We start from the raw sequence: 24,711 nt of genomic DNA, 5'->3' as shown, positions 1-24,711 counted from the left end.
TGGATTTCCAGAAGATTCATGCTGCATATCTGAAATTTTGCAACCTTTGTCCAAGATCTTCCCATTTTCCTTTCCTTCCACTGCTGACAAACATCATTCTGTTCTCTGCTTCTATGAGTTTCACTATTTTAGACTCTACATATAAATAGTTCATGCAGTGTATTAGTCTGTTCTCGCACTGCTAATAAAGACATACCAGAGGCTGCATAATTTATAAAGAAAAGAGGTTTAATGGCTTATAGTTTCATATAGCTAGGAGGCCTCACAATCATGGTGGAAGGCAAACAAGAAAAAGCTTTAATTTCTCCTTCATGTTTGAAAGTTAGTTTTGCTAGGCACAGTATTGTTGATGACAATTTTTCTCTTTCAGGACTTGGAATATATCACCCCACCTCCTTCTGGCCTGGAAAGTTTCTGCTGAGTGATTGGATGATAATCTTAAGGAAGCCCTTCATATGCAGCAAATTTTTTTGTCTTGCTACTTCCAAGATTATCGCTTTTTCAGTTAGCAAGGAAAAGTAAGTTCAAGAGATCTATTGTACAATATGTATCACAGCTAATAATAATATATTGTATTTTTGAAAATCACTGACAGTAAATTTTAAGGGTTCTCACCACACACACAAAAATAATAAATATATGCACATATGGTAATGCACATATTAAAAAACTCAATTTAGCAATTCCATGATGTATTCATTTTTAAAACATAATGTTGTACACTATAAATATATACCTTTTTTGTCAATTAAAAATAAATTAATTTTAAAAATAAAATAAAAACAAAAGTTACAAATGAAAAAAGATTCTCCCATTGTGAATGGTATTAGACAGTTCAATTATATTGTGTCATCATGTGGTTCTGTTTGGATTTATACTTGCTGAATATTCTATTCCTAGTTACTTCAGTGTTTCTAACATGAAGAGATACTCAGCTTCTCACATGTATCTTTTCAATTAGTCAATATGATTATGTAGTTGTTCTCATCCATTATTCTATTGATGTGGAATATTACACTGATTGATTTTCATTTATTGAACCTCTCTCAAATCCTGGAATAAATCTCAGTTGGTCATGGTATATAATTCTTTTTACAATTCTGCTAGATTCTTTTCTAGTATTTGTAGAGGATTTTTCCATCTATATTCATATGGGATATTAGTGTGTAGTTTTATATTGTCATGATGTCTTTGTGTCTTCATCTCTGGAACACAGTGATTGAAGAAATATTTGTGTTGCTAGGAGAAAGGACTTTGAAACCTTGAAGTATTCTGTGGTATCCTGTGTGTACACAGTTCTTGTTCAAAGAGAACTTAGAGACATTTACTTGGATGACTTGACATTAAGGGGAAGAGATTGCCTAGAGCAGTGGGCAGCACACTGTGGACTGAGAACCAAATCAAACCAGGCACCTGTTTTTGCAAATAAAGTTTTATTGGAACACAGTAATCTCCATTCATTTACACATTGTCTATGGCTAATATCGTGCTACAGTTGCAGAGTCCATAATTGCAACTAAGATGTTATGATTTGCAAAACCTAAACTATTCACCAACTGACATTTTATAAAATATGTTTGCTGACCCTTGACCTTTTGAACACAGTTGGACATGGGTCTAAGATGACATTGATACCCAAAGAGCCAAAGCATCATCATGGCCCCCTGTTAAACTGGGAGCTTATAGGGTTATGTAATAATTAGTATCCTGGGTGAATCCCAGCTAAATTCTGCAGACCAACCCAGCGGTTCTCTTCCCAGTTCCTGACTGGATAATTCGATTAATATACTTGACCATTGGGGTAGCTCCTGCATTGGGCCCTTAGCCTGTCAAGTAAGAAGGACATGTGGAACAACCTGAAACTGCCACCCAAATCACCTACATAGCAAATCAATAACAGTATTGCATGCTCGTAGGGGGCTGGAGTTGTGTTGAAGAGATGACTGTCATTTTAAAAGTCCTTAAGCTTGCGATGGGATGCAGAATGGTGGCAGTTTTTATCACGTTTCCCTTGAACTCTTCAGTGCAGCCTCTTTAGTAGCAAGCCGTATCCTGAAGGAGAACTGGAGATTACCTCATGCAAACAAGTTGCCGCTCTGATGGCAGCTCCAGCTCCAGACACAGAGTTGATTTTAGAATCGATTCCAACAGCCAATTGAGCACATGGTGCACAGCCCTGAGATGTTGAATATACCCTTCTCTTCTGATCAGAACAGAAGTCTTATTGGAATTCATGTGGAAAGGACAATAGTTCCTACTAGTCTTGCCCTAGAATTATGTTTACTCTACTTGGCCCTGTTATATAAGGGAATGAAGCCATTTGGTGCATCTGCAAAACACTGTGCTGATCTACTTTGTCGAGACCTCATGCTGATTGGGCTGGGTAAGCAAGAAGCCATGGAGGTCTTGGGAAGACACATGCACTCCAGAGGGTGGATGCAGGAGCTAAACTCTGAGATGATTCAGGGACTTGTCACCTCAATAAGGTTTTGAGGTATCCAGAAGTCAGGGGATTTGTAGAATGTTTCTTACAGAGTTCAAACAAATTTTTATTGCATCTTGCATCTCTTGCCACAAAGAAGGAAGTTGATCACATGGACAGGTCCTTTGGGATCTGGAGATGACACCTTCTACACCAGATGACTTAGACCATGGGTAGCTAGGAGCAGGTCTTTGGGACAGGAAAGGGCTCTGCAGTAGGTTCATTCTGTAGTGGATGCTTCCCTGCCACGTGGTCTGTGAAACCTACACTCCCCATGGGGGTGTCAGCAGTGAGTGCACGGGCAATGGGAGAATCACAACACAGGCTCTGGGGAGAGAGGTAGTCCATGCCATCTGCAGCTGAAAAATCTGCCCCCACCCCTTGGGACATAGTTCCTGGCATAGTACTGGGCCCAGGTAAACTTGGAATATCTGGCCATAGGGTGCATGTGTCCATGCATTTGAAATTAAGCACTATGAACCTGTCACATTTACGAAGTTACAGTGAATAGGCCATCCAGTATTCCTTTGGAGGTTGGAAATGGTACATTCAAGGTCAGGGCTGTGAGTAACCAGCAGTCACTATCCAATTAAAACAAATCTGGGCATAGAGCCTCTATTCAAACAGATTGTAGGAGGGAGGGGAGAAGGACTGTTGCAACAGGGAGGACCCTAGACATGAGATTGGCAAGTGTCTCTAAGGTCAGCCAGAGGGGAGCCTTTTTACAGAGAGGAGTAAGGAGGCTAGAAAAAAAAAAAAAGGACTGCAACAGGGGCTCAGGGATTGTGTATCTTTGAGACCAGCTGATACTTAGGAGGGTTAAGGAGGCACCATTCTGCATTGAAGTGCTAAGCTAGGCTGACGGTGGGCTGAAGAGATGAGGAGAAAATAGGAGGTGACTTAAAGGAATAAAAGGTCTCCCACCTGTGAGAATGGTTGCAGTCACGGCTCCTAGGAGTCTACCTTCCTGGATCACTTCTATTTGCAAAATGATTTTCCTTCCCCTTTGCTCAAATGATAAATGCTCTTTCTCCATATCCTTGAGACTGGAGTTGCCTGTGGCTTGCTTTATCTGATAGGATGTGCTGGAGAGGTGTGTGATCTGGAGGCCTCAAAGGCCTTGCAGCTTCTGCTTAGAACCTCTTACAATGCCAACATCAGCTCCCCATCAGCCTCCTGGGAAGAAGCCCAGTAACCCCAATGGGAGCATGAGAGGCTCTAGGAGAAGAATTGAGACACCATCGGCAACAGCTGGCACCAGCATTCCAAAGTCTGAATGAGGCCACCTTGGATCCCAATCAGCTGCATGAGTGACCCCAGGTGAGGCCAACAGAACTGCCCGTATTGCCAACTCTCAGAATCATGATAAAATATAGTAAATAATTGTAAGCCACTACATTCTGGTAATAGTTTGTATAGTTCATTGAAGGCTCACCCATTGCGGAATGTGAAGGTGCCAGTTATTAACCTATCATTTCCTAGCTTCCAAACCACCCATCTGCTCTGCTTTGTGAGGTCGGAGCTAGGACTCTGCACTTTACATTATGTTTCCCAGGTGGCTCCAATCAGGCCCTGCCCACACAGGCAGAGAGGGATATTGGGAGGCTGGAGCAAAGAGGACAGACTCTCTTCCATACTTGTGAGTGATACCCAAAAATCTTGGTCACTGCATCGAGTAGGGCCTTCCTGTAGCAGCAGTTAGACTGAGTGGGTGGGTTTGTCAATAAGTGCACGCTTTCCTCATGGCCCTACTCGGAGAGGTCAGCACCTGCCCAGCACAGGGTTACTGTCCCAGGGGACTTTTCCTTTAAGATTCACATTTTAATAATTCAGCTCCCTCTTTTTGTTCTACCAGCCTTAGGTGTGGCAGCTGCTTCTTGCAGTTGCTACTTTTAGAGGACCCCTGAGTTTTATTTTATTTTGCTTTCTGATTCTTCAACATCTAGTTACCATCTTTTACATCAAAATCCCTCTGTTAAAATACTGCTGCTGTGGTTTCTGTTTCCTGGCTGCTCAGACTGATACAGTGATTATGGTTAATTCATTATTTGTGAGGGAGACTCACAACTTCATTTGGAAACTCAGTGAGACAGGCTGCTCAAAAGCTTAATGATGGGGCTCATACCAATTACAGAAACACTATAGGTAATATGTCCCAGGGAAAGACAAGCTGCCTGCCTGCCTGCCTGCCTGCCTGCCTTCCTGCCTTCCTGCCTTCCTGCCTTCCTTCCTCGTAATATATTGAGAAAAGATGGGCTATTGAGTTAGATATATTAATTAAAAATTATAAATCCTAAATCAATTACTTATTAGCATTGTAGCCTTGGGAACATTATTTAACATGTTCACATTCTGTTACTCCTTTCCCCAGAAACTGCCCACTCTATCCCAGTACACCCTTAGCAGCTTAGGAAGATAACTATTAGTTGTATTTACTGTCAAGGAAGCACAGACACATCTCCGGATTTTCTTAATAAAGAAAATACTTTATTAAGAGCAGTTGGTGCAACAGAGAAATGCTCAGGGTCCATGCCAGAACATCTCTTGGAATAGGTGGTCAAGCAAAGCTTTTACATGCAAAGACATGAGATCGATGACTGTGGGAAGAGAAAAACTAAAAAATGCTGAGGGGTCTTGATACTTAAGGAACTGTGTCAAGTGTTCCAATAACAGGAAGGTAGGGAATGTTCATTTTCATTTAAGTACATAGGCAGAGGTTTGTCCCTGAGATAGAGCAAAAGAAGTTATAATGAGGGAAGTTCATATAGAACTGAGGCCAGCCATCACAGTATATCCACCCTCAAGTTATGTCAAATGTAGTTTGAGCAGCTTTGTCAGTCTCTCCTCATTTTAAATACAGGCTCAGATAAACTGTCCCTGAGCAACTCGGGGATAAAGGAAATTAGAAGTTGTAGATGGCTGAGTGCAATAGACTTCAGGGCCAGAGTTTCCTGAGCGTTGTCCCTGGAAAACCAGTGGAAACGTCTGTTGAGCATGCTAGCAATGGTGAGCTGTTTTAGGTCCCTAAGATGAGGCATTTTAAAAGTGGAATGCCTAAAGTGAAAAATATAAATATAGCATAAAATGTTGTAGTAACATAAACAGCCAGGAGTTGAACCCCAAGGGTATCCAGTCTACTGGATCCCAGGAGGTCTGTGGATGGAAATCTTTGGATTATACACATTGCTTGTTGAGTTTCATGACGTGAAGAGCCAATGCTCTGGGTGATGTTGTCCACAGTATGGTTTCCTTTTTTTAAAAAAAGCAAGTGTTTCACCAGACAGTCACCTTGGGAGCTCACACAGTGGATTGTCTGTGGGTGAATCCAGCACAGTCTTAAGTGGTTTTCATTTTTTCAAGGTTCAGTAAGTTGTCAGGCTTCAACTCTTGGGACTTCTTCAGATCCTGGGGAAGAGGCCAGCTTCGGGGTATCCTAGAGCCTTGATAGAGATCTGTGTGGTCAGGCTATGGTTCTCAGTAATGCTGAGTCAGGATGGAGAGAGAAAAATTTAAAATGTTGGTCTGGACAGTTGGAAACAGATATTGTAGGAAACTGAAAGTCCTGAAAACTTGGTAAAGCTTGATAGTGTGTACAAGGTGACAGGTAGGAAATAACACTGTCTTTTGTTTTCACAGTGGGAGAAATCAAGACAGATTGCTTATCCATCAATTATTTACGTTTTTAAACATATTCAAAGTAGCTTAAAGATAATGAATATGATCAGAATCTGATATCCCTGAAGGATGTTGTGGGTTGAATTGTGTGCCCCAAGAAACATGTTCAAATCCTAACCTCTGGTGACTGTAAACATCATCCTATTTAGAAGTAGTGTCTGTATTAGTCTGCACTAAAATACAATATTCTGGTGTGTTTAAACAACAGAAATGTACTTCTTACAGTTCTTGAGGAAGGGAAGTCCAAGCCACATTAAAGTTACTGTGCCTACCTGCTAAGGAGTTCAGAAAGTTCAAAAAGCAGTATGGATAAGGAGATGATAAAAGGGAAGAGGGCAGCCCAAAGATCATCTATATCCCCAAGCTGATAGTATCATGAAGATACCTACTTTGCAACAGTGTTGTTTTGATTCTGCAAACTTATCTCACCGACTTAAAAAAAAAACGGAGCAATATTATTCAGTAATTAGGAGGTCTATGCCCCACTGAGTCAGAGAAAACAGCAAGCTTGATAGGTTTGCTATGGTCAGAAGATGATCTTGCATCAGTTATTGGAACTGACTAGTTAGCAGATTCCCTTTTCCCTGAAGGAACCCTAATAAGAACATAATTCTGAGCTGATATTCATCGATGTTTGAAAAGAAGGAAAATTTGGATCCAAGTCCAAGTTAGGAAACCCGAAATCATCAGTGTTTTTTTAATCCTCGTGAGGGCTTTTCTCCTGGCTTACAGATGTTCACCTTCATGCTGTGTCCTCACATGGCCTTTCCTTGGTGTATGCTTGTGAAGAGAGAGCATAGACTCTCTGGTATCTTTTCTTAGATGGTCACTAATCCCATTAGACCAAGGGCCAACGTTATGACCCCTTTTACCCTTAATCACTTTCTTCCTCCAAATGTAGCTCCACTGGGATTTAGAGCTTCAAAGTATGAATTTGGTGGGGGGACATAATTTAGTTTACAATTGGGTCTTTGTAGGATGTAATCAAGTTAAATGGGACCATATGAATTAGAATGGGCCATAATTCAATGATTAGTGTCCTTAAAATAAGAGGATATTTGGACACAAATGCACAGAAGGTCAAACAGGTTACACACACACACACACGCACACACACACACACACACACACACACACAGGGCAGAAGGCCATGTGATGATGGGCAGAGATGAGAGTGATGCGTCTCACAAGTCAAACTAGCCAAGGGTTACTGAATACCATGTGAAGCTAGAAGAGGCGCTGAAGCATTCTTCCTAAGTCTCAGGGGGAGCACGGACCTGCTGACACAATTCCAGATTCCTAGCCCTCAGAGCTGCCAGGGAATAAATTTAAGCCACTCACTTTGTAGTACTTGTTACAGCATCCCTAGGAAATGAATGCGAATTTGTTAGTCTTCTATTAAAAGACAACATTTATCCCTACAGTCACCCCCATATCTCCTTTCTATCAAAGGCAATCTCAAAGAAAGATCATTCTTGACCACGAACTAATAACCCATGGCGGGTCTCATTAGATTTGGCCTCAGTATTTCACAGATACAGGAAAAAGGACAATTTGCCATAAAGGACTTTTAAAGTGTTTTTTTTTTGTTTGTTTGTTTTTTTCTTTTTTGTAGGAAATTTCCATAAGGAATCTTAGATTAGATTTTTAAACCTTCTTGAAAACCAAGCCATTACACTTCATCAGCAGTACTTCTAGTTTTTGGGTGAATTCTTCTCTTCTCAAGGACATAAAATATGTTAAATTTCTTCAAACTGCCAGGAAATGATCTCTATTTTTTACCTATACATTTGGGAATTTATAAGTCATGTATGGCTTTTCCAAGAGGGCTTTGAATGTACTGACTTTATCAAGTCAACATTAGTTCCTTAAAAATGTCTGGTCATACCTGAGTAAGTGATTATCATTTTAAAATATAATGTCTCAGGCAAGGCCTTGAACCAATGTTTTAAGTTATATCCTGTTAACCAGAACAGACTCCTACTAAATGTATGTAAATAACTATATTGCCATGAAAATAAGAATTTCTGGGTTCTGGAAGGTCAGGCAGGGGGAAAACGATAAATGTTTCATTTTTGTTAGCAAAATCAAAGTCCATTAAGTTGTTATGTTATAGATGACCTACGAAAACAGATAAAAGATTCCTTGTATTTACAAAGTGCAACAATAAAGCATCAGCAATATTCCAAGCAAGCTCACAATCATTCTTCATCTGTTCATTCAGTCCTATGTAATTACTTACTGATCTGCTCATCTTGGGTTAGCAGTCTCAAAACTCATCTGCTTCTCGACTAGTGTTCTGGAAATATTGACCCAGTCCAGTCTATAGTTTCAAATTTTTCCAGATGATCCCATCAAATGCCTGTGCCTGTGAGTACCTGGTATAGTTATTTACATTGGAGCTCTGAGAAAGTTCTTTTTTTTGAAGATGAAGACTCTGGCTTGCAGGTGATTTGCAAGTGTTTTCAGGGAAGCATCAGAGTAAAAACAAAACAAAACAAAACAAAACAAAAAACCCATCTGTAATGACAAAGACTTAAAATGACTGTGATTACCTTACTGCTGACAATTTTCAAAGGTGAAATATCTGAGGAGAGTTCATTACAAAATAATGCAACTGAGAAGGAAGTGTGTTTTTTTCCTGTGGCATGCAAAATAAAATAAAATTAACCTAAATTTTTGGGATAAAATATCTAAACAGAATCCTTACAGAAAAATATTTTATTGTAATCCTGAGACTTACTTTACCGTTCATATTTTAATAGTATACCAAAAATATACCAAGATCATCAAGTAAAGAGTATCAGTAAGTCTGGAGAAGGTCTTAAACATGTCTATATTAATAATCCTCAATGAGTAAGTAATGCAGGTTCCCAGTTGGAAAGATTTGTACCTTTATCATTTGTCTCCATCATTTGGAATAATATTCTTTCCTACTTAGGAGGTAATTTTTTATATTTTAGATACCATCACTAGGTTTCCCATTCTGGGCAATGAGAATTTACTTCTGTTAACTTTACAGTAAATAGAATGCAATGTACTTATTAACTGTATAAGCACACACAAACACAGACAGACACAGACACACACACACCACTTCCCTTCCCATATCCTACCGAAAGAATTCAATCATATTTTAAGGAATCATGACTATTTACAGAGTCTTCCTACCTAAACCAAAAAGAAAAATATGATCATCTTTCATTGTCTTGTTAGACTTTTGTTTTTCCTAGAGTTAACTATTTTTTTTTCTTTTTATTATTATTATTATTATTATTATTATACTTTAGGCTCTATGGTACATGTGCGCAACGTGCAGGTAACTTACATATGTATACATGTGCCATGCTGGTGCGCTGCACCCACCAACTCGTCATCTAGCATTAGGTATATCTCCCAATGCTATCCCTCTCCCCTCCCCCCACCCCACAACAGTCCCCGAAGTGTGATGTTCCCCTTCCTGTGACCATGTGTTCTCATTGTTCAATTCCCACCTATGAGTGAGAATATGCGGTGTTTGGTTTTTTGTTCTTGTGATAGTTTACTGAGAATGATGATTTCCAATTTCATCCATGTCCCTACAAAGGACATGAACTCATCATTTTTTATGGCTGCATAGTATTCCATGGTGTATATGTGCCACATTTTCTTAATCCAGTCTATCATTGTTGGCCATTTGGGTTGGTTCCAAGTCTTTGCTATTGTGAATAATGCTGCAATAAACATACGTGTGCATGTGTCTTTATAGCAGCATGATTTATAGTCCTTTGGGTGTATACCCAGTAATGGGATGGCTGGGTCAAATGGAATTTCTAGTTCTAGATCCCTGAGGAATCGCCACGCTGACTTCCACAAGGGTTGAACTAGTTTACAGTCCCACCAACAGTGTAAAAGTGTTCCTATTTCTCCACATCCTCTCCAGCACCTGTTGTTTCCTGACTTTTTAATGATTGCCATTCTAACTGGTGTGAGATGGTATCTCATTGTGGTTTTGATTTGCATTTCTCTGATGGCCAGTGATGGTGAGCATTTTTTCATGTGTTTTTTGGCTGCATAAATGTCTTCTTTTGAGAAGTGTCTGTTCATGTCCTTTGCCCACTTTTTGATGGGGTTGTTTATTTTTTTCTTGTAAATTTGTTTGAGTTCATTGTAGATTCTGGATATTAGCCCTTTGTCAGATGAGTAGGTTGCAAAAATTTTCTCCCATTTTGTAGGTTGCCTGTTCACTCTGATGGTAGTTTCCTTTGCTGTGCAGAAGCTCTTTAGTTTAATTAGATCCCATTTGTCAATTTTGGCTTTTGTTGCCATTGCTTTTGGTGTTTTAGACATGAAGTCCTTGCCCATGCCTATGTCCTGAATGGTAATGCCTAGGTTTTCTTCTAGTGTTTTTATGGTTTTAGGTCTAACATTTAAGTCTTTAATCCATCTTGAATTGATTTTTGTATAAGGTGTAAGGAAGGGATCCAGTTTCAGCTTTCTACATATGGCTAGCCAGTTTTCCCAGCACCATTTATTAAATAGGGAATCCTTTCCCCATTGCTTGTTTTTGTCAGGTTTGTCAAAGATCAGATAGTTGTAGATATGTGGCATTATTTCTGATGGCTCTGTTCTGTTCCACTGATCTATATCTCTGTTTTGGTACCAGTACCATGCTGTTTTGGTTACTGTAGCTTTGTAGTATAGTTTGAAGTCAGGTAGTGTGATGCCTCCAGCTTTGTTCTTTTGGCTTAGAATTGACTTGGCGATACGGGCTCTTTTTTGGTTCCATGTGAACTTTAAAGTAGTTTTTTCCAATTCTGTGAAGAAAGTCATTGGTAACTTGATGGGGATGGCATTGAATCTGTAAATTACCTTGGGAAGGATGGCCATTTTCATGATATTGATTCTTCCTACCCATGAGCATGGAATGTTCTTCCATTTGTTTGTATCCTCTTTTATTTCCTTGAGCAGTGGTTTGTAGTTCTCCTTGAAGAGGTCCTTCACATCCCTTGTAAGTTGGATTCCTAGGTATTTTATTCTCTTTGAAGCAATTGTGAATGGGAGTTCACTCATGATTTGGCTCTCTGTTTGTCTGTTATTGATGTATAAGAATGCTTGTGATTTTTGTACATTGATTTTATATCCTGAGACTTTGCTGAAGTTGCTTATCAGCTTAAGGAGATTTTGGGCTGAGACAATGGGGTTTTCTAGATATACTATCATGTCATCTGCAAACAGGGACAATTTGACTTCCTCTTTTCCTACTTGAATACCCTTGATTTCCTTCTCCTGCCTAATTGCCCTGGCCAGAACTTCCAACAGTATGTTGAATAGAAGTGGTGAGAGAGGGCATCCCTGTCTTGTGCCAGTTTTCACAGGGAATGCTTCCAGTTTTTGCCCATTCATTATGATATTGGCTGTGGGTTTGTCATAAATAGCTCTTATTATTTTGAGATACATCCCATCAATACCTAATTTATTGAGAGTTTTTAGCATGAAGGGTTGTTGAATTTTGTCAAAGGCCTTTTCTGCATCTATTGAGATAATCATGTGGTTTTTGTCTTTGGTTCTGTTTATATGCTGGATTACATTTATTGATTTGCATATATTGAACCAGCCTTGCATCCCAGGGATGAAGCCCACTTGATCATGGTGGATAAGCTTTTTGATGTGCTGCTGGATTCTGTTTGCCAGTATTTTATTGAGGATTTTTGCATCAATGTTCATCAAGGATATTGGTCTAAAATTCTCTTTTTTTGTTGTGTCTCTGCCAGGCTTTGGTATCAGGATGATGCTGGCCTCATAAAATGAGTTAGAGAGGATTCCCTCTTTTTCTATTGATTGGAATAGTTTCAGAAGGAATGGTACCAGCTCCTCCTTGTACCTCTGGTAGAATTCGGCTGTGAACCCATCTGGTCCTGGACTTTTTTTGGTTGGTAAGCTATTGATTATTGCCACAATTTCAGCTCCTGTTATTGGTCTATTCAGAGATTCAACTTCTTCCTGGTTTAGTCTTGGGAGGGTGTATGTGTTGAGGAATTTATCCATTTCTTCTAGATTTTCTAGTTTATTTGCGTAGAGGTGTTTGTATTATTCTCTGATGGTAGTTTGTATTTCTGTGGGATCGGTGGTGATATCCCCTTTATCATTTTTTATTGCATCTATTTGATTCTTCTCTCTTTTTTTCTTTATTAATCTTGCTAGCAGTCTATCAATTTTGTTGATCCTTTCAAAAAACCAGCTCCTGGATTCATTTATTTTTTGAAGGGTTTTTTGTGTCTCTATTTCCTTCAGTTCTGCTCTGATTTTAGTTATTTCTTGCCTTCTGCTAGCTTTTGAATGTGTTTGCTCTTGCTTTTCTAGTTCTTTTAATTGTGATGTTAGGGTGTCAATTTTGAATCTTTCCTGCTTTCTCTTGTGGGCATTTAGTGCTATAAATTTCCCTCTACACACTGCTTTGAATGCATCCCAGAGATTCTGGTATGTTGTGTCTTGATTCTCATTGGTTTCACAGAACATCTTTATTTCTGTCTTCATTTCGTTATGTACCCAGTAGTCATTCAGGAGCAGGTTGTTCAGTTTCCATGTAGATGAGTGGTTTTGAGTGAGATTCTTAATCCTGAGTTCTAGCTTGATTGCACTGTGATCTGAGAGATAGTTTGTTATAATTTCTGTTCTTTTACATTTATTGAGGAGAGCTTTACTTGAGAATGCCACAAAGATACTCCTCGAGAAGAGCAACTCCAAGACACATAATTGTCAGATTCACCAAAGTTGAAATGAAGGAAAAAATGTTAAGGGCAGCCAGAGAGAAAGGTCGGGTTACCATCAAAGGGAAGCACATCAGACTAACAGCGGATCTCTCGGCAGAAACCCTACAAGCCAGAAGAGAGTGGGGGCCAATATTCAACATTCTTAAAGAAAAGAATTTTCAACCCAGAATTTCATATCCTGCCAAACTAAGCTTCATAAGTGAAGGAGAAATAAAATACTTTACAGACAAGCAAATGCTGAGAGATTTTGTCACCACCAGGCCTGCCCTAAAAGAGCTCCTGAAGGAAGCGCTAAACATGGAAAGGCACAACCGGTACCAGCCACTGCAAAATCATACCAAAATGTAAAGACCATCGAGACTAGGAAGAGACTGCATCAACTAACGAGCAAAATAACCAGCTAACATCATAATGACAGGATCAAATTCACACATAACAATATTAACTTTAAATGTAAAGGGACTAAATGCTCCAATTAAAAGACACAGACTGGCAAATTGGATAAAGACTCAAGACCCAGCAGTGTGCTGTATTCAGGAAACCCATCTCACGTGCAGAGACACACATAGGCTCAAAATAAAAGGATGGAGGAAGATCTACCAAGCAAATGGAAAACAAAAAAAGGCAGGGGTTGCAATCCTAATCTCTGATAAAACAGACTTTAAACCAACAAAGATCAAAAGAGACAAAGAAGGCCATTACATAATGGTAAAGGGATTAATTCAACAAGAAGAGCTAACTATCCTAAATATATATGCACCCAATACAGGAGCACCCAGATTCATAAAGCAAGTCCTGAGTGACCTACAAAGAGACTTAGACTCCCACACATTAATAATGGGAGACTTTAACACCCCACTGTCAACATTAGACAGATCAACGAGACAGAAAGTCAACAAGGATACCCAGGAATTGAACTCAGCTCTGCACCAAGCGGACCTAAGAGACATCTACAGAACTCTCCACCCCAAATCAACAGAATATACATTTTTTTCAGCACCACACAACACCTATTCCAAAATTGACCATATACTAGAGTTAATTATTGCTTTACTTTCTTTTTATCTATTCACAGTTCTATGTGTCTATCACTAATTCATTACCAAACTCTGCCAGAACTCTAAGACTCTTATTAAAATTAAGCACACTTCACACTTTATCAGTTCTACTTTTTAATTTGAAAATATCCTTCATTTGTCTATATGGGCAGCTCTCTAAGCTTGCTGCACAGATAGCCTCCTGGAAATTTCCCAAGCTTTTCTTTTAGCCTGCCTTTGTCCTTACAGATGACAAAGGGAGTTTAGCCTCTAGAATTCTAGGTCAGAAGTCATCATCATCTCATTATCTTCTAACTTTCAGCATTACTGTTAAAATGTCCTGTGTTAGACTTGATGCCTAAATATGTTCTTGATATAAATGTTTTTAAGATCATCCCTTATTTCTGGAGTTCTGAAGTTGATTATTTGCTTTAGGATGCCAGGCATTGTATGTCTTCCAGTCAGTACAACCTTATCCTACAGTGTTTTCTTATATATTTTCTTTGATTATTTCCCTTTCCTTCATTCTTGGCTTCTTAAGTGTTTTGCTTAACATGTTGAATTGATAATATTCTTTTTTAACTTTTCTTTTCTAATTTCCATTTATTTGACTTGTTGGTCTAATTTGGGGAGTATTTCTTATTTCCATTCCTTTTCTAAAATTTTTTCTTGTAGCCTAGTTTTTTAATTTTTAATTTCTGCTTTCCAAGTTTTAATTTCAAAGAATACTTTCTTATTTTCTAAAGTTTCCTTTTAAATATTATTCCGTTCTTACATGCGTAGGATTATAGGGAAGTTTCTGGCTAGGATTAATTCATTCACTTTTGGGGAAGCTGAAGTAGTATCATATGAGACATAAACTGATGATTCTCTGAATACAGCTCTCTCCTTTCAGTTTTTTGATTGGCTTTTTATCTCAGTGGAGAAGATAAGTGCAGGTGTGGTTTTAAGCATGCCTGCCTGCATATATTTGATTATTATTTACTGATTTAGCTAAGTAGTAAGCAATCATTTGCTCAGGGGCTACTCTCTAGTGGTGGGAAAACATAGATCCAACCTTCAAGTAGATGATGCTGTGCTCCTAGTCCAAGTAAGGGCTTTGTAAGCATAAAAAGATTAAATACAGGAGGCCCTGGAAGGCCTGAATGGAGTAAAGAAATACAATGAAGGGATGTTGTAGGGCTGTGGGTAATAAGCACTTTAGGGATCCCAGGAGATTAGAGTCATGGATTATAAAAGAAATGCCTGTCTCTCAAGACCTTAGGGAAACAGGATCCAATGGTACAGCTCAAACAAGACCAATTTTGCCTAACTAAATTTTGTCTGAAATTACAGCATGGAAACATAAATGGATAACAATAATGCTCTTTCGTCCTTTGCCATAGAGACTTTATTTTAGTATGCCACACTCAGTCTCAAATTACTCATTTCCCAATGAATTTCAGAACTGGTCCTGTTTTTCAGAAAGTTTTACATTAGCATTCCTCTAAATTATCCTTTTTGTTTTACAACAAGTCATTTCAAAACTTCTGAGGAATAAAAAAAAAATCATTTTTTTAGCAAAAGCTTTGGAGCTTCTGAGTCAAGTGTTATGTGTAGGTGACCATGCCATAAAGAAATATAGAAATCTAGGAGGGGTAGGCTTGCTGTTTTTTCTCATTACCTTACACTTTTTCCTTAAGGATCAGGAGATACAGACTGGTGCACAGGAACTTTATGCTGCAGGACTGTGTCAATGCCAGCATTCAGAAATTAAGTAATGATTCATAAAGTAAGCAAGCTGTAATGAAGTGCTGCACTTGCTCAGATGAGGAAAATTGTAAATTTAGACCATTAGTTAGATAACTTGAAGAATGGGCATGATGCAAGTTGCCTCTCATTCTGTGGCCCTTAAAACACTGGTCTCAGCTAAACACTTACAAGCCTATAAAATCATAGGCAGTAGCTCACAGATCCCCTTTACTGATTCCTTTATGTAACCAGCAACATGTAGTACTAATTTATTTCTACAAAAAAGAGCATCATAATATCAGACCTCATTTCTATCAGACCGAGCACAAGCTTAGTGTTGAATAATGCAACATTACCCCTGGGATGGAAAATTGGGATTTATGCCACGATGATCTCTCATCCTTCAGACACAGAGCATGTTTCTGGGCTGTGATCCAAAGCTATGTCTTGGTGATAGATGGTGAAATACATCAAACAGAGAAGTTATGCATTGTGATAGTCCAGTATTAATTTAAGATGGCACCTGTATCATGATATTAACTTCCAGAACAATTTCATGCTAAATCCTATAGCTTCTTTTGCATGTTCATGTAAATGAAAATATAAAATATATGGAGCAGAGTTTTTTCATATAGGACAAATGTTGTCCTAAATGCTCAGACCCATGAGGGTCCTTTGCTATTCCCACTTCCGTTCCCTTCTTGCTTTTTGATCAGCATCCTAGAGACAGGTTTTCTGTCAGTGTTTGCATCCTCTCCATACACAGAGCACAATGGCCATGCTTCCTTTTCTGCATCACACTCAGTGCATAATGGGAAGTTAAAGTGGTTGCTGCTGGGAAGAAAAACCTAGCGAGGGGGGCCTACCTGTACTCCTGGGGAAATGCAGTAACAGCTGAGCTCATACTCCACTACAGTGCTGACAATGGCGACTGTGAACAGAAAGAGCCTCTATAAACACACATTTGGGAAAGGCTTTCCTTTTCAAAGTTTTATTTCTTATATGTAGTTTTTTTTTTTTTTTACTGAACTAGTATTCTTTTTTGCTTAAGCAGTTGATTTTTTTCTGTACAAAATTGCCCTGACAGGCTTTGGGAATGAAAAAGAAATACTCTAATTGAATTCCACTTTTTCACCAATAGTTATGAATGCCAAAGAGGGGAGATAAACTGCTTGGCTTGTTCAGGGATGGAGAAGAAACTCCTTAGTTAGTCAGTATAATAATATATGGTATACACATATTCATGTGTCAATGTTATAAAAATCCAGTAAGAACATAAACATGCCAATTTTGATGCCTTTTTTTGGTCTACTTGGGTAGATTTCCTTAACTGTAGGGAAGTACAAGGTGAAGAAACCAAGATGTGGCAGCTAGGCCTTCAATTTTCTTGAAATATCTAATTTTTTCCTATAAAAAATTGATGCAGCTATGGAACAGTGCTAACATTGCTTGCATCTGAGTAGTGGTATATACAAATTTTTATTTTCTGTACTTGTCAATATGCTTGAATTATTTTATAAAATTTTTATTTTTGAAATGAATAACTTGAACACAGTCTGATATTGAGACGTTTTAAATTATTAGCAAGGAAGAAAATTGTTTTCCTCTGAGTTGCTCCACTCTATTTAATAGCTACTGTTGCTCTGTTGGCTAAGAGCCAGGAATTGCAATCTCACAAATCTCAACCACAGAATGTGGCAGCAAAAAGAAGACAAATTGCTGGTGCAAGGAACAGGGAAAATGGAAGACTGAGGACTGGGGAAGAGTTAGTTAATTGAAAAAGACTCAAGAATTGATGGTAAAAATGAAGAAATGGCTAGCACCCCTTCTAAACTACCCACATTGTAATCAGCCAGTGGCCAGAGTGCTTTCCTTCATAAAAGAGTTATCTCAGTGGCTTTCCAGAACTTATGGGGCAGAGTGTTGGGATCTCACTTGTCACAGTTACTGATATGCTGGGGCAAAGCATCATGTTACAAGGACCAATCTGAAGATGATGCCAGCCTAGAGGACAGGAGATCTAAGAGACATGGGGAGTGCGATCCAGAGGACATGCAAGGCCAGGTGCGGTGGCTCACGCCTTTAATCCCAACACTATGGGAGGCCAAGATGGGTGGATAACTTGAGGTCAGGAGTTCGAGACCAGCCTGGCCAATGTGGTAAAGCCCTGTCTTTACTAAAAATACAAAAATTAGCCAGACGTGGTGGTATGTGCCTGTAATCCCAGTTACTTGGGAGGCTGAGGCAGGAGAACTGCTTGAACCTGGGAGGCAGAGTTTGTAGATTGCACCACTGTACTCCAGCCTGGGTGACAGAGCCAGACTCTGTCTTAAATAAAAAACAACAGAGGTGTCTTTCACAATGGTTGAACTAATTTACATTCCCACCAATGGTAAAAGCATTCCAGTTTCCACATCCTGTCCAGCATCTGTTGTCTTCTGACTTTTTAATAATCGCCATTCTCACTGGCATGAGATGGTATCTTATTGTGGTTTTGATTTGCCTTTCTCTAATGACCAGTGATGATGAGCTTTTTTTTCATATATTTGTTGGCCACATAAATGTCTTCTTTTGAGAAGTGTCTGTTCATATCCTTTGCCTACTTTTTGATGGGATTGTTTGTTTTTCTCTTGTACATTTGTTTAAGTTCCTTGTAGACACTGGATATTAGTGCTTTGTCAGATGTATAGATTGCAGAATTTTTCTCCCATTCTGTAGTTGTCTGTTTACTCTGATGATTGTTTCTTTTGCTGTGCAGAAGTTCTTTAGTTGAATTAGATCCCCTTTGTCAATTTTGGCTTTTGTTGCAATTGCTTTTGGTGTTTTAGTCATGAAGCCTTTTCCCATGCCTACGTACTGAGTGGTATTGCCTAGGTTTTCTTCTAGAGTTGTTATGGTTTTAGGTCTTACGTTTAAGTGTTTAATCCACCTTGAGTTAACTTATGTATAAGGTGTAAGGAACGGGTCCAATTTCAGTTTTCTGCAAATGGCTAGCCTGTTTCCTGGCACCATTTATTACATAGGGAATCCTTTCTCCATTGCTTGTTTTTGTCAGGTTTCTCAAAGATCAGATGGTTGTAAATGTGTGGTGTTGTTTCTGAGGCCTCTGTTCTGTTCCATTGGTCTGCATATCTGTTTTGGTACCAGTATCATGTTGTTTTAGTTACTGTAGCCTTGTAGTATATTTTGAAGTCACGTAGTGTTTCATGAAGTGATGTTTTGGTCAATGCTTAGGCTACCCATTAACTCCTTTCTCTCACACACAACATTTTTCAGAGTGCAGGAGACAGCTCATTGGCCTGTATTGTTTATTCTTCTACTTACAAGCATTTTGAAGTTTGAGGGTTCTCTGTCTTCTAGCTATGATGAAGGTGAAAGGTCTTCTGTCATTTTTTAAACTTAATTATTGTTGACAAATAGAAATTATATATATATATATCATGAATAGCATGATGTTTTATAATACGCATGCATTTAGAAATGGCTTAATTCAGCTAATTTACATATTCATTACCTCACAACTATTTTTTTGTGTGTGATGAGAACACTTAAATCTACACTCTTAGTGATTTTCAGTAGAATACCTTGTTATTAACCATAGTCACCATGTTGTACAACAAATCTCTTGAACTTATTCCTCCTGTCTAACTGAAATTTTGTATTTTTATCAACATCTCCCCAGTCCCCAAGACTCTGGGAACCATTGTTCTGCTCTTGGTCTTGTATGGTTGTATATCTTCTATTTGTGTGTCCATCTTTCCACTTGTGTATTATTTCTGGGATGTGTTGGGAGGTTTGGACTTATTCAGTTGCCCATACTTCAGCTTGCATCCTTATTTTTAGGTTGGGTCTGTGTGTGTCTGTGAGTGGGTGTCGATGTGGGGTGGAAAAATTCCTGATTTTTTCTTTTCATCACCTACATTTGATTTTATTCACTTTGGATTCCCTTTCCAGTATCTTAAAATGCTTCAAAAATTTTAATGTGACTATTTCTTACTTCCCCTTGTCTTGTTTTATCTCACCAGTTGGTCAGCCCCACATAGCTGCCCTTTTGGTGTTGTTGGTTCTCTCTTCTTTATTCTTGCTTCTTACAGGCCCAGTGTTTCTACAGGCTGGGCTGAGTATTCTAGGAGAAGGGATTCTATAGTGATGTACTCCATATATTGTAGTACGATCAAAGAATAAATTGATGATGATAATACACATGCTCAAATATTACATGTAGTTAATAAATATATAAAGCAAAATTAATAAAAGTTGAAGGAGAAACTGAGATCACATTACAAAATTTCATTAGTTTCCCCTGATTGAAAACAAAGTAAGCCAACTAGTTTTGTCAAATACCAAGATGTCACATCTTAACAGAAAAAATAAATATAAAACTATTGGCCGGGCATGGTGACTGACACCTCTAAGCCCAGCACTTAGGGGGGCTGAGATGGGTGGATCACAAGGTCAGGAGTTTGAGACCAGCCTGGCCAAGATGGTGAATCTCCATCTCTACTAAAAATACAAAAATTAGCTGGGTGTGGTGGAGGGCACCTGTAGTCCCACCTCCCTGCGAAACTGAGTCAGGAGAATCACTTGAACCCAGAAGGTGGAGGTTGCAATGAGCCAAAATTGTGCTACTTCACTCCAGCCTGGGTGATAGAGTGAGACTCTGTCTCAAAACAAAAACAAAACAAAACAAAATTATAATTAAGACATATAGTATTGGCACAGTGATAAGTGAGTAGATAAATGGAGTAGAAACATGACCATAGAAATACATCTGAGTTACAAAGGAGCTCATTCCACAGATAAACAGGGAAAAGAGAAACCATTTAACATATGCACTGAGATGTTTGGCTACCTATCTAAAAGTTAAATTGAATTTCTACTTTATAGCGTAGACAAAAATAAATTCCCCATGAATCAACACTTGTAGAAACTTAAGAGTTTTTGGGAGAAAATAGAGAAGAATTTGACCTTGAAGAAAGCCAGGCTCTCCTAAACCAAATTGAAACCATAAAAAAAATTGACAAATTCAACTTCAATAAAACTGAGAACTTTTGTTTATCCAAAAACTGATAAAGAAAGTGAGTAACCATGCCAGAGCCTGGGAGAAGATACATATCATATTCATAGCTGTTGAGAAATTCAATTTTGAGGACACAGAAACAAGTACTGTCCCACTTGGAAAATGAGCCAATGAGGTGGACACATACTTCACAGCAGAGGAAACTTGAGTAGAGTGTGATGTTTAAAAGATTTTCAATTTCACTAGTAAACAGGGACATGCAAATTAAAACCCCAATGGAGGACAATTTACAGTTTCTGGATTGATAATAATGAAACAATTCCATGTGTTGGTGAGGATGGGAATCAATAGAAATACCCACTGATGGTGGGACTGAAAAATCAGTAAAAATCACTTTAGAAACAGTCCAGACTTCTCATGTAAAATTGATGAGATATGTCACCTGTGACCCAAAAATGCCAAATCTCAGTTCATAACTTAGAAGGCTCTTTCAAAAGTCACCAGGGAACATGTATAAGAATATTTACAGAAGCTTTTTTACAGTATAGAATATTACAGTTTCCCCATCAACAGAATAAATACATACAATGCAACATATTCATACAATACATGAAAAAGAAGCACACAATGGCTATTAACTTCAACATGAGTGCACCTCAGAGACAGAGTGTGGAAAAAGCTGGTTCTGAACAAACACTAAATGTACAACTACATAGTTTTTAAAAACAAATGTAGAATAAAACTAAGATGAAAACAAGAACATGATAAACTGATGTCAGAGAGAGGGATGGGAAGGAGCTACTCAGGGTTAACTGACAGAGCAGGAGTATGACCATCTTGGACAAGCATTGCCGCTTTAAAGTTCCCTTGATGAAAAACCACCTAAATCCAAAGGGCATAAACCTAATGACTAAGGTCAGCATGACCATAAACCACAAATGATATCTCCAACCAGAAACATTCCAATCCCCTCCCCAACCAGAGACATGCCAGACCCCAGATAACCTCCCCTCCAACCAGAGGCATTCCAACCCCTCCATTAACTTCTCCCCCACACAGAGACATTCCAAGCTTGGGTTGCAAGATAATCTCTCTCACCCTAAAACCCATAAATACTCTTAGTCTGTAAGAGAGAGAGCGCTCCTGACCGAAATCGGCCAGAAGCCCTTCTCAGGTTTATCCTCTAAAATAAACTTGTCTTTGACTGTTGAGCCACTTTTCATGTTTCTTTCCTCTTTCTTTAACTCTTGCATTAATAACATGATTTGTTAATGATAGTCTTAATATTGCTTTAATGATATTCTTAATATTGTACATCTTTAACTTGTTGGTGGGTGTGAAGCTGTAAAAGCTAAACTCTGTAAAATACTTAAAAGAATTATTCTGAGCCAATATGAGTGACTACAGCCAGGGGAATAATCCTAAGTGGTCCTGAGGAAAAGTGCCTGAGATGGTCGGGTTATAGATTGGTTTTATGCATTTTAGGGAAACAGAAGTTACACGCAATGACACAAATCAATATGTGTATAAAGTAGACATCGGTTTGGCCTAAAAAGCAGGATGCTTTAAAGTTGGGTGGGGAAATAGAGTTAAGATTTGTTTAAAGATTTGAAGTCAGTGGAAAGAAATGCTTGAGTTAAGATGGGGGGTTGTGGAAGCCAAGGTTCTTGTTATAAAACTGAAGCCTCCAGGTAGCAGGCTTCTGAGAGAATAGATGGCAAATGTCTCTTTTTAGACCTAAAGGTGTCAGATTCTCATTTATTCTCTCTTAATTACAGGAAAGACCTAGAAAGGTAAGCAGATGTTCTACACATGCAAATTTCCACAACAAAAATGGCTTTGCAGTGCCATTTCAAAATATATTAAAGAAATATATTTTGTGATAAAATATTTTGATTTCCTTTAGGGCCTGCTATTTGTCACATGATGGTATACCAGAGTCAGATTGGGATGGAATATTTTATTGCTACAAAGAGTCTGTTTGGTCAGTCTTAATATCTCTTTTTTAATGCTAATGCTAGTCAATTGTGGTTAACCTCCAGCAAGGATGAGGTATAATGAGGTGTGTCCAACCTACCTACCTGTCATGGCCTGAAAATTTGGTTTTGCACATTGCTCTAGGGTTCCTTTGGCTAAAAGCATGTCCATTCAGTCAGTGGGAAGGCTTAGCATTTTACTTTTGGTTTCTGCAGCTGTTCACTGTAGTATCCTCTGCATCTGTTTATACTCTGTATGATTTACACTCTACTGCTCTGCAACCAACTGTATCAGCTTTGGTAACAGGTGTGCCAAACTATTGCCTCAGTTTACTACTTATGCTCTCTTAAAGGTAGAAAACTTTTTGCCATTATGAAACATTTTAAAAAAGTGACCCCAGAATTTTATGTCAAAAAAAGATCTTCACAGAGAAACAGAACTTCCCAAACATTTACTAATTGGAGACAAATAATGGTCATGAGCTCTTATCATAAACAATAAGTTAGTCAACCCAAAGAACAACTAATATATAATAATGTTTTTGGATCCTAAACATCACCAAATGGAGTCCCTTATGATAAGTGACTCAGCCCACAATGAAACTGCTGAACCCTCCTAATGATAAGCACTGAGGTGATAATGATAGATGCGGGAGGCAGATAAGGTGGCGTCCCCGGAGAATCTCCAACCCACCTCACAAGTATTTACATCAGATGCTTTTGTGAAGATGAGGGAACCTACCCAGGGTCTTGTATGTGCAAGCCTACAACAAACTGGGGACCCACCTATGCACTGGGAGGATGTTTGCACCTTGTGCGGGGGCAAGGAGCCTGGCCTCTTCAGCTGGTGTGTGGTTGCCTGGTATTCAATATTTGAAGTGGGAACCTGTTAGGAGGACCCCTTCCTTTTTCACTGAGAGCTTTCTTTTAATAAATTCTGGTCTCCTCACCTTTAATGTGTCTGTATGCCTAATCTTTCCTGGTAGTGTGACAAGAACCTAGTTTTAGGTGAACTAAGGAGAAAAAATCCTGCATGATTTTGGTGGCCTGTATGGGGACATGAGGAAGGGTTAGTAAGATGCAAATAAAGAAAATCTTTTTCCGTTTTGTTTCTAAGCCATTTTGTCTTTGGACTTCTTCTGAGGGTAGAGAAAACTGTGTCCCCCCTGCCCCTTTACTCTCAGGGGCCGGGAATGTCAGTATTGGTCCAAACCAGCCTTCTGTGGCATTTTCTTTCTTTTTACAGGATAAACAGGTAAGCAGTGGCTAAGGCCCAAGGGCCCCCATATGGCAGGCTGGCAAGTGTTCTGCCATGTGTCCATGGTGTTCTCCCCTCCCCTAGCCAAGGAGTCCAGCTCCATCAGCAATTAAGTTTCTCTCCCAGTTGGAAGAACCCATTTACATAAAAATAAAAGGTTTTTCCCCTAGGCATCTTTCCAACCCTGCACTTTAAGCTTTTTTTTTTTTTTTTCTTTTCTGCACCCTTTGGGTAGTTATCAACAGCCTTGCAGTTTAAGCTTTTTTTCTTTTCCCCAACAGGTCATGAGTTAACACTTAAGTCAGAGATTTTTTTTTTTATCCTTTTAGAAAACGTTTTACTAGCCCAGGACCCCAACTATTACGTTTATGTTCTCATAGTTTTAATTATGGAAAAAGATTTGTGAGGTTGGACTTAAGGTGTAGCCAATCTGGTGTGTTTTGCATGTCTTTCTGTACGGTCAGTAGCAAACTTTGCTGAAGGCCTCCATCTTGTTTGATGTCCTTGGACACATGACCTGTAACCACACTGGAAGGGTTTGTTTTGGCCTCCACCATTTTAAAATGGCAGCCCAGGTTCAATCCTGGCTTAGGAAATGAGTTCTTTCTGGTTTGATATCTATAGGACTTTTGCTATTTGTTTATTCTCTTCCACTCTATGAACTGCCTTGGCTTTCCCTTTCTCTGAGCACCTGGGAGGTCACTTTTAGTTTGAAAGCTAGAAATATTGGCTACTTGGTGCAGCTAAAGTCAGGTAACAAGGGTTTTAAAAGGATTTTCT

At 38.8% G+C, this 24,711-nt stretch overlaps 1 long non-coding RNA gene across 1 annotated transcript in view; it reads left to right on the top strand.

The window, feature by feature from the left end:
- Window positions 1-4,060: 4,060 nt before the first annotated feature.
- The window catches only part of LOC112132093 (uncharacterized), a 117,179-nt gene continuing 96,528 nt past the window's right edge, over window positions 4,061-24,711 (top strand). The window contains exon 1 of the long non-coding RNA XR_010136253.1: window positions 4,061-4,121. This is a non-coding gene — a long non-coding RNA (uncharacterized LOC112132093). The remainder of the gene's footprint in view (window positions 4,122-24,711) is intronic.

This window comes from Pongo abelii, chromosome 12, assembly GCF_028885655.2.
Source record: "Pongo abelii isolate AG06213 chromosome 12, NHGRI_mPonAbe1-v2.0_pri, whole genome shotgun sequence".
Lineage (NCBI taxonomy): Eukaryota > Metazoa > Chordata > Mammalia > Primates > Hominidae > Pongo > Pongo abelii.
This window is presented reverse-complemented; position numbering and strand designations above follow the sequence as displayed.